Genomic DNA, 9224 nt, shown 5'->3' with positions numbered 1-9224 from the left:
GGTTGGTATGTCGCACCCGACCTACCCCTTTTTCGGACGGCCTCTCCTCTCGTCCTTTCCAGCCTTCCTCATCCTCGTTCCTCCTTCTCCACTTGTCCTCTCCAAAAAGAGATGCTCTTATCACAACCCATATCAATCGATATATCATATTCCATGGGGACTTTGACCATGGACTGTATGTACCTGGTAGGATGACCTAGAGGGTACATTTGGATAGATGCCCCACTGATGTGGAAAAAGTGTAGAGCTAGCTGCTTAACACTTACGTGATACATTTGTTATATAGGTGTATGAAATGGTGAGTACATTCAGATATATGACTTGTACTGGTACGGAAAATATGATGTTAGCTGCATATCCTTTACGTGACCAGGCACCACGTAAAGGAAAAGGCAGAAGATAGTTTTTGAGAACAAAACATCTCAGTGATTATTTTGAGATGTTTTGAGAGAGTACTTTACTTCCTTTGGAAGCGTAATGGTTTATAAGCCGATGATCAGTTGATGCACTTAATGTTGTTCCATGGGGGATCCTAACTCATGTACCGATTGGATATGGGTAGATATCTGATGTGCGTAAATATTATGATCATTTATGCATGTTTTAATGCACATTTACTTGCTTTATATGTATATATTCTTTACATGATCGACTCATTTATCATGTACTCATCATATATACTCTTTTGTTCAGATATCTGCTCTTTGTTTCGTTTTGTGTTGACAGGGGCAGCTTTCGGAGCAAAAAGAGCGATTGTCGACGCACCGGAACGAGTCAGAGAACACGGTCGTGCAACCTCGCATGACCATGTGGCCAAACAGGAGAGGAGAAGTGCACGGCCGAGCAACCCTTACACAGTTGTGCGGCCAACCCAGAGGCAGATCAGAGCATGGTCGTGCGTACTTGGATGGTTGTGCCCCCATGACCACAACCAAGCAGTACATGGTCGTACAATCCTGCACGGTTGTGTCCCCAGAGCCGAGCCCCAGGTTCACACGGTCGTGCCAATTGGCGCGACCGTGCAGTGCAGCTAGAGACAAGAAAGGGCACGGTCGTGCCATCCTTACACGGTCGTGTCGCCGCATCCGCACCCTAGCATATAAAAGGGTTTTAACCCTTTTCCTCAAGGGGGAGAGCCGGGAAGTGAGCCGTCAGGGAGAGAATCGACTTGGTGTCATTCCACGCCGTCCAGGACCTCCGTCTAGTGATCCTTCTTCACCACATCGACTCCAGAAGCAAAGGATTAGATCTGAAGATCACTCGTCGTCATTGGATAAGCGTCTTTTCTCTTTCTCTCTTCTTGTTTGAGAATTGCATGCTTAACATTATGTCTTCCGGTTTTTCTTTGACATCTATGGAGTAGATTCCTTGTTCTAGGATGAGGGAGTAGTTGTGGATTGGTTTGATGTAAGACTCATACTTTTGCCTCTATTTCATTGGATAATTTCACTTGCTTTGTTTTGACTACTCGATCTCTATATCGTGTTAATTAATTGTGTAGGAATTGCCTATCTTGTAAACAGAATATCCTGGATCATACACCCGAGAGGCCCTAGTGACAAGGGTAACCCGTTCACGGACATCTAGGGTACTTCCTTGAATGGAGAAACAACTCCTCCACAAGGAAGTAAGAGACCAAACTAAGCTCTTTATCTTTATCCTTAGTGACACCAATTAGAGTAGTGTTCTTGTGATCTACCGAGGCGCCTTAGTGATAGGGGTTAACTGTAACAGGATTTCATAGGGATCTTCTTTATTTGGTACCTAAGAATAGATACTTTAGCTTCCGGCGAATGCATGTTGATGGGCAATGAGTAAAGGATAGAATGTGATACATCAATACCACCACAACGAAACCGAACACCTAAGACTCTTCATAAACCAAGTCTATTACTTCTTCTTTGCTAGTTCTCGTTTCCATTTCCAAACACCTTTTCTTTAGATAACTTACAACCATCGATAGTTTAGCTAATCCTAAGTTAGCCATCGCTAGTGCTTATAACCAGTTCTCGTGGAATCGATAATCTTTATTACTGATGATGAATCCATGCACTTGCGGAATCGTAACAAGTTTTTGGCATCGTTGCCAGGGACTGCGTCTATAACATTAGTGATAATCATATTAGATTATACTAGACTTTGTTTTCTTTTCCTCTATCTTTCCTTTTACTAATATTTTGCATTTAGAGATTATTAGTTGCTACTCAGAATACTGTCCTAGTTCCACTGTATAAAAATTTGTACAAGCATAGAACTATCCTAGCTACCCATGTGCTCTATTGAAGTTAAATTTGGATTGAAAATGATGCTTAATATTATTAATCCAATTTGTCCTTCAGAAGTTAAATTTGGATTGGAAACGATACTTAACATTTTTACTCTAAGTTTAACCGATGTGATCTTCCTAAGTTAAACCATATTACAGAAATCAATCAAATATCTATTTCAAAGATCGGCTTCCAGGTTAAACATGGCGAGACACTAGGCCTTCTTGGGTATGGGATCATCCATCACTTTTTAGACAAAGTCTCATAAAGAAATTGGGCATTTAACCTCTTACAGTAAACTGGGTTTAACTATAGAGACCTCAATAGAAACACACTATCGAAACATGAAATCAAAAAATAAAATTGATAACAAAAATGATAACTTAAAACTGATAGCCTCTTGTGTTTGGTTTTTCAAGATCTATATAAAGAACATAAACTAGTTATGATGTGGAAACAAATAACTAGTTATATCTTTCTTTGTGGCTTAAAGACGTCTTGATCTTCTGTTGTATTCCCCTCCTCCTCTTGGACGTTGTGTGTGCCATGATCTACCAAGATGGAATCCACTCAAACCACTTCTTCTCCTTCAAGACTCTCGAGCCACCAAGGGATGCCAAAATAGGAAATTACCTTCTCTTCTTCTTCTCCTCCAAGCAACCGAACATAAGCTTTCTTCCTCTCTTTGTTCCGCCGGCCTTAGCAAAGTAAGGATGAAATTGCCTCCAGCCAAAGGTGAGGAAGAGAAGTCCCTTGTATGCCCTCAGATCTAGATGAAGATGAACCTCTCTTGTGCCGCTGGCCCTTGATAGATGAGGGGATGAGAGGGTCGGCCACAAGTAAGGATAAGAAGAGAGGGAGCCGGCCACACCTAGGAAAAGAGAGGAGCTAAGAGAGATCTATTCCCATAAGACACCCTCTGCCTCTCTTTTATAATCCTTGGTCACGACAAAAAAAAAAGTTTTAACATAATTAAAGTTTCCTTATTTGTGTCCTCCCATTTAAAAAAGGAAATTTTAACGACAATTAAAATCTCTCTTTTCTAAATTTCCTATTGTACATAGTAATAAAGGAAAGCTTTAAAATTAATCTCTCTCTTTTAAAACATGTAGACAACTACAAAAGAGGAAAGATTAATTAAAACTTATCCTTTTTAAATCATGGTTACAAAACGAGAAAGTTTTATCAAAAATTAAAATATCTCTTTTAAACATTATAGATAACTACAAATAAGAAAATATTTTAACAAAATTAAAATCTCTCTTTAATCTTTTGTAGATAGCTATAAAAGGAAAGATTTTAAAATTTTAAAATTATCTTTTAAAACCATGAGGATGGCTATAAAAGGAAATTAAAATCTTTCTTTTAACCATAAAAGGAAAGATTTTAACAAAATAAAATCTCTCTTTTAACCATTGTAGATAACTACAAATAAGGAAAAATTTTAACAAAATTTTGTTTTAAACAAAATTTCCTTTTTCCTTTACCTATGGTCGGCCACATGCTTGGTCGGCCACTACATGAGCTCTAAAAAAATGCTTGGTTGGCCCCCTTGCTCCAAGAAAGTGTTAGTATTAGCCCTAGTACCAATTATGAGATGATTGTAAAGAACTCATTTTGTATCATATATCATTATTAATAAAAGGCAAAGTTGGTTATTATATTTATTGCAGTTCAGTGCCGATTGAATAAATATAATAATATTCTTGGGTTGTAGGTTCTTATCTATAGTATATCAATTGGTTGAATTGATAGTGAGATTGTAGAGAAAACTACTCTTAACTATTCCTAGTCGAGCATTAATATACAAGGACAATATTAATGCGTTGAGACTAGCATGTAGGTCAACGGATAACTTGATCTCACAAGTCATGGATATGAGATATCAGGTTGACACATAAGTATATATTAGAGAATATATACTGAATGACCCGCCATGAGAATATTTTATGGATCGTCGTATGAGTGTCATAAACATTCTCATGTGACTATTGGTATGAATAGTCCTTAGACCTGAAGTCACTATGGTTCCTTACATAAGGAGTTATATATTTTGGTATCGTCAAACGTCACCCATAACAAGGTGGACTCTAAAGTCGACCACTAGGTATGCAATGAATTATGCGGAGGGATGTGAGTGATGTAGATGGGATCTATCCCTTCCATATAACGGAAGCGATATCTGTGGGCCCATTGATTAGTAGGACACAAGAAAGCATGACCATGCGTAAATGAGTCAATATGAGATATTGAGCTTATTTGATAAGCGTGTCTACTTGGAGATCAAGAAACACAAAAAATGATAAGAGGATAACACGGTCTATACCTCATTGATCAATCTAGATATCAAGGATAGAGGGACTAAGTCGTACATTATGATAGCCAAGGACAAGTTAGGTTAGATCTCGACTTTCTCGTCACTTGGGTAGCAATGATGCCTTTCTAGATGCCACTCATTATTTATGTATCACAAATGTTGATTTGGATACATTGCCAACTTTACGAGAGCCTATAGGGTCACATACAAAGAACAAGTTGATATAGAGATGGGTTCATGTGATGAATCAATGGATTAAGTGTAATTCGAATTTAACTCATTGAGTTAGACTCAAAGGGATCCAATTGTTGGATTGAGTCGAGTTGCTTGAGAATCAATGGGTTGGACTCATTGGGTGAACTTGAGTTCACCAAGGACGTTGAATGGTCAAAATTGCACCATTGGATTGAATGGTTGATTTTGAGCCATTAGATGAGAAGATGAAAGGGTCGAGACTCTTGGTATACCATGAGATAGTTATAAATATCATTTGGATGATAATTTTGAGTAAATGAACAAGTGTTGAGACCCTTGGCATTCTTCTTCTTCCTCCTTCCCTTTCTTGGCCGAAATCACCAGTGTGGTTGCTAGCACAACCTTGTGATTTCTTCTCCATCTTTCTTTGTTTGTGAGACAAGCTAAGACAATGCTTGTTCGTGTGGATATCATAAAGGCACGGACGCTTGAACGCGGTGAGATCTGCACCAAAGAAAGGTTGATGTCGGGATTGCGAAGGGCACGCAACAAAGGTATAATCTTATCATGTAGCTTAGTATAGATTATGGATAGAAAATATTTCTTCCCTTCGCATGGATCTGCTGGATTAGAGGATCTAGTAATTTTTCCGTTGTGTTTCCGCGTCTTTGGCGCACTAGATCCCAACAGCAAGGATGTGTCCGGCCCATTACTTGGGTAAGAAGTGGACTTTGTGGATACAAGGCTTAATAGAGGCTACAACAGGGGCCGAGAGGAGAAATTGGTTTTGGTCTCTCGATGAGCTTGAGCTTCCTGTGTTCGCCCCGAACACCCAACTCAAGTTCATCAATAATAACTCATACCACTAAAGAGTTATTATTGAACTACCGCACCAATCCCAAATTATATTATGGGCTCCTTTTTATTATGAGTGCATTAATCTCCCTGTGTTTAAGATATTGAATGTCCACTAATTAAATGAGTTACTGACAACTCACTTAATTAATATCTAGCTCCAAGAGTAGTATCACTCAACCTTATTATCATGTCGGACTAAGCCCACCTACAGGGTTTACATGACAATCCTTATGAGCTCCTCAAGAGGACATCATCAACCTAAATTACTAGGACACAATTTCATTCTATAATAAAAAACACACCATATAAATAATATCATTTCTCAACTTATCGGGTCTATTGATTTAACAAACTAAATTGCGTCCTTTGATAAATTAAATAAATAAATATTAAGTATACGTGTTTGTTATTATATCATGATTAAGAGTACACACTTCTATAATAACAGAGGTTTTGTTCTTTTATGTAGTCAGTATAAAAAGAAACTACCTCAAATGGTCTTGCTCAATACACTCATAGTGTACTAGTGTAATTTTATAGTCAAGATAAACTAATATCAAATTACACTACAACCACTTCAATGGTTTGCCCTATTCCATCTTGGTTGTGAGCTACTATTTATAATTTATAAGGAACTGATAACACGATCTTCTGTGTGTCTCCTCACACCATGTTATTTACAATATAAATTAAATGGATAACTACACTTAGCTAAATATAGACATTTGATCAATGTGATTCATACAAAAAACTAAGCTTTTAGTATACATCCTAACAGAGATAAATAATTTTATTCTTGTTTTTCTTTATTTTCTGCATTTTTATTAAAACGCTAAAAAAATATATTATTATTTCAACTCTCTTCTTAACTATATTTCATATCTTGTTTTTGCATGCGAAGAGATAATCTTTCAGGACAACTTCTACTGTTTTATCCAGAGATCGATAGGACCTTCTTGAGAAGAAGAAACCTTCAAAAAGCATTTCAAGCAGTACAAGAATCTTTAGTGATGGCTGACAAACTGTTGAAAGACTACGCAACACCTTATGCGCGAGGGGTTCGATCTAGCATCACTAGACCGCCAATCAAAGCCAATAATTTTGAAATCAAGCCTGCAGTAATTCACATGGTTCAACAGAATCAATTTGGAGGAGGACCGCACGATGATCCAAACCATCACTTAGAGCTTTTCTACGAGATTTGTGGTACCATGAAAGTGAATGGAGTCCCTCCAGAATCAGTAAGGCTACTACTTTTTGGATTTTTCCTGAAAGATAGAGCCAAGCAGTGGCTAAATTCCCTTCCAGCAAACAACATATCATCTTGGGAGCAGTGTGCGCAGAAATTTCTGGACAAGTTCTACCCACCAAGCAAAATTGCCCATATGAGGAATTTAATCGCAAGCTTCAAACAGATAGAATCAGAATCATTATTTGAAGCCTGGGACAGGTTCAAAAGTATGCTGAGACAATGCCCCCATCATGGCCTTGAGAAATGGTTGGTCATACACACCTTCTACAATGGAATCAACTATCACACGAAGGTATCCCTCGACTCTGCAGCAGGAGGAGCACTAATGAACAAGAGCCTTGATGAAGCTGAAGAGATCATAGAGAATGTGACACAGAACCACCATCATTGGGAAACAGGAAGATCTAGTGGTTCTTTCTCAGGGAGTCCAATAAAGGCGTCAGGAAAATTCGACGTAGATGCAGTCACACTCATGTCTACAAAGCTAGATGATCTGACCAAGAAGTTGAGGCCATGGGAAACAACAACAACATGACCAATGTAATAGTTTGTGTTTGTGAAACCTGCGGAAGTACGGATCATGCTCAAGATACTTGCCCCCTAGGGCCAATACAAGCACAGATAAACCAACTTGAGCAGTGCGATGTGATAGTCAGCTACAACTAAAGGTAAAACAATCCATACTCCAACACATATAACCCAGGATGGAGGAAACACCCTAATTTTTCATACCAAAATAATCAGGACCAAGGGCCAGCAAAATAAAGCTATCAACCTAGACAACAGAGCTACTCACCTGGGCAGCAGAGCTACTCATCTGGACAATAGACTTATCAACAACAACAACCTTCACAATTGTCCATAATTGAAAAGATGCTTGAAGAAGCCCTCTCAGAACAAAAAGAGATGAAGAATGAGATCAAGCTGTTGACTCAAAGAATGGAAAATTCTGAGAAACACCAAAAGATGCAAGACAGCCAGATAGCCCAGATAGCCCAGTCCTTCTCAAGAGCACAGGGAACATTTCTAGGAAAGCCTGATATAAACCCAGTGGAACACTACAACCGCATCGAGCTGAGGAGCGAACGAACTTTGGGAGACCCCCAAATCATTACTCAAAAAGGACCTGACTCAGAGGAAGAGCCCTCTCCCCTAATGCCCAATCATATCCAGAATAGGAATAGAGAGGAGGTAACCAAGAAAGTTGAAAGAACTCTTCAAATTCCCCGACAAAGTCAGATGGTTCCTTTCCCTTAAAAACTGCTAACATCCCAAAAGGATGAAGAGTTCAATCGATTCCTGAAGAAGATTAAGGAAATTTATGTAGAAGTATCACTGATAGATGCACTGCACCAAATTTTGAAGTTCGTAAAGTTCTCAAAGGGAATTTTATCCAACAGGAGGCAAATGGGTGACTTCGAGACTGTAGCATTAACAGAGAATTATAGCACTCTACTTATGGCAAACATTCCATCAAAACTTCAGGATCCAGGGAGTTTTTCCATACCTTGTAGGATTAGTTCTGAATTCATACAGAGAGCTTTCTATGACTTGGAGCTAGCGTTAGCCTACTTCCATACTCCTTATGTAAGAAGCTGGGACTCCAGAACATTAAATTGACTACTATGACATTACAACTAGCTGACCATTCATGTAAATACCCCCATGGGAATAGTGGAGGATGTGCCAGTAGAAGTAGACGGATGCATCATCCCCACAGATTTCATTATCCTGGATATAGAAGAGGATCCCAAGATACCAATTATCCTTGGAAGGTCACTCCTTGCTACAGCTGGAGCCCTCATTGATGTGAAAAGTCACAAGTTATCCTTGGAGATCGGCAAAGAAATGATTGAATTTGATTTATCTTATTCTTCTATCAGCAACTCCTCTTCTCAGGGAAATTCGAGCAAAATGAATGTACACAAAGTCGAGGAGTGCAATTTCCAAGAGAGATCCCCTCCAGCGATCAATAAGAAGTGCATTTGTCCTGCACGAGCAAAACTAAAGGTGCAGGCTGGAGCATTAACCCTATAGGAGAGTCATGCTTCCACGGGTTTAGTCCACATTAACTGAAACAGGGTCGAGCTAAACACCTAAAATAAGTTCTTCTTGGGAGGCAACCCAAGGGGTTTCTTTCATTTTAGTTCATCGTTCCTTTTATCATTTTATTTCTCTAGTAGGTTTAAGTTGAGTACTTTTATTATTTCTTTATTTTTGGGTATTCGTTTACAGGATGTGCAGAGCCTCCACGAGCTGGTCGTGAGTGTTTCATGAACGTGGAGGTGTCAGAGGAACCAAAATGGCGAAAGGCGAGTCTCCGTGCACTTAAAGG

At 38.9% G+C, this 9224-nt stretch overlaps 1 non-coding gene across 1 annotated transcript; it reads right to left on the bottom strand.

Moving 5' to 3' along the window:
- Positions 1-7020: 7020 nt before the first annotated feature.
- Positions 7021-7126, bottom strand: LOC122039238. The gene has a single exon (XR_006128107.1). It is a non-coding gene; the product is annotated as a small nucleolar RNA R71 (small nucleolar RNA).
- Positions 7127-9224: the final 2098 nt, after the last annotated feature.

This window comes from Zingiber officinale, chromosome 1A (assembly GCF_018446385.1).
Source record: "Zingiber officinale cultivar Zhangliang chromosome 1A, Zo_v1.1, whole genome shotgun sequence".
NCBI classification, from domain to species: Eukaryota; Viridiplantae; Streptophyta; class Magnoliopsida; order Zingiberales; family Zingiberaceae; genus Zingiber; species Zingiber officinale.
Note: the sequence above shows the minus strand (reverse complement) of the source record. Positions and strands in the feature narration are given on the sequence as shown.